The sequence below is a fragment of the Entelurus aequoreus genome, linkage group LG15 (genome assembly GCF_033978785.1).
Source record: "Entelurus aequoreus isolate RoL-2023_Sb linkage group LG15, RoL_Eaeq_v1.1, whole genome shotgun sequence".
NCBI lineage: Eukaryota > Metazoa > Chordata > Actinopteri > Syngnathiformes > Syngnathidae > Entelurus > Entelurus aequoreus.
In genome coordinates this window covers 9,595,948-9,598,062 of record NC_084745.1, presented here as the reverse complement: position 1 = coordinate 9,598,062, position 2,115 = coordinate 9,595,948, and the positions used below count along the sequence as shown (strand labels likewise).

Below are 2,115 nucleotides of genomic sequence, written 5' to 3'. Positions count from 1 at the left end.
CATGTTTTATGTGTTTGTGTTGGTAAAAAAAACGCCTGATACTATTTCACAAGTTTCAGTAGGAGGAGCATCAAAGGCCATTCACGTCAATGCAAACATGCTCAGGCTGTAAATTTGCACCAAGTTCACCTAAAACCGCACTTTGATTATTACGATAATGACATAATGGGACAGCAATTTCTACTACATGCAGAAGCAATATGTAATAATTATTCATCTCCTTAGTACATTACATTTTTACTCCACTATTTACTTATTCTCTCCACTTAGTGAAAATGCCACTGAGTAATTTTAAATTGTTCTAATTGCACATTTTATTTTCCTTCATCCGTGCACAAGCTATTCTCTTTTTTTTAAAACTTATTTTCACTTATTTTTCCCTTTTTTCTCAGTCATCACAGCGCGAGTTGAAACAAATGATCAGAAGATAACATTAAAAGGTTTGAGGAAGCCGGTTTCTGCTACTAAAATAGTAATACCCCATAGTTGAGATAAGAAGATCCATAGTTTGAGACAAAAACTCATTACATTGTAATAATTATGTAATAAATCCAAATTATGAGCCAAGTCCTCTAAATATCGGATAAAAAAAACAAGATTATGAGCTAAAAAATCGTAATGACTTGAGACCTTATTTCATAATTTAGACTTTTCATCTCATAATTTAGATTTTGGGGTATTTTTAGTGGCGGAAACGGGCATCCATATCGAAGTCCTAAAAAGTCAAATTGTGACTATCTTATAATTATGACTGGTGATTTCACAATTAGAACTTTTAATCACATGATTTCCACCTTCTCTCATAATTTCGACTTTATCATCTCATAATTTCGAATTTTTACCTTGTTACAATTACGACTTACTATTGAGGTATTTTTTTTTGTGATGGAAAAAAGTTTCCATATGGAAGTCTTCATTAAAAGTTAAATTATAACTTTTTATCTCACGGTTACAACTTTTTATCCTCATAATTTCGACAGGTTTTCTCATAGTTATGACGTATTATCTCACAGGTGTCAAATTCAAGGCCTGGGGGCCAAATGTGGCCCATCGCATCATTCTGTTGCCCAGCAAATCAGTTTGTGATTTATGTAATCGCCACATTTTATTGTGGCCCGCTAAATCATTTTATGTAATCGCCACATCATTTTATGTAAACGCCACATCATTTTATGTAAACGCCACATCATTGTATTGTGGCCCGCTAAATCATTTTATGTGATGCACCACATAATTTCATGTAAGTGCCTCATCATTCTAACGTTGCCCGCCAAATCATTTTATGTCAGGCGCCACATCATTTAACATACTCGCCACAGCATTCTAATGTTGCCCGCCACATCGATCTAATGTTGCCGCCAAACCATTTTATGTGGCCTGCAAAAAGCTGGAAATAAAAAAGCCCTCTCTTGCTAGATGTATTTGTTCTTTCAATTTTGACAGAAAAATGCTGCATTTGCAATTTTGTGTGTTTCACACGTTAATATTATCTGATGTACCAAGCTTTTTTTTTTTAAATTGAAAACAAATACATTTCTGCTTGTCATCTTTCAAAGCACCCATCGGTCTGTAAAAAATAGAATCATCAAAACAGTTGCCTTTGCAAATTGTGTAACAACGCTATTATACATTGATAATATTCATCTATATTCACTGTTACATGTGGCCCTCTGAGTAGACTGACCATACGTCCTCTTTTCCCCAGGAAATGTCCTCTTGTGGGCCTGTCCGGGCGGAGTTTCTTAAATGCCTCAAATGTCCGGCATTTTGAGTAAGAGTTGCGTGTATTTTCAATGTACAAATTGTGCGTGCAGCAGCATTGGTGAGGGAAATTTATGATAAACGCGCATGCGTCGCCAGGCTCTGCTTTTTATCCATAGATTTATCTGATTTAATTTTGTATTATCTATAGCAGGGGTGTCAAAAGTGTGCCGCGGAGGCCATTTGCGGCCCACAGCTAATGTTTTAAAGGCCCACGGCACATTCTAGAAATACTATTAAAAAAAATAATAATAACAAAAGTGAAATAAAAAAGCTTAAAGGTGAAATGTAATTTAGAAAAAGTTGCAATGTTGATGTAGAAAACAAAGCTGTTTTTTTTTTCTTTCAAACTGT

The 2,115-nt window shown here is 34.9% G+C and overlaps 1 protein-coding gene across 1 annotated transcript in view; it reads left to right on the top strand.

Annotated features, from left to right (window-relative positions):
- The window catches only part of LOC133629772 (nebulin-like), a 175,880-nt gene that overhangs the window by 150,001 nt on the left and 23,764 nt on the right, over positions 1-2,115 (top strand). The window lies entirely within an intron of this gene.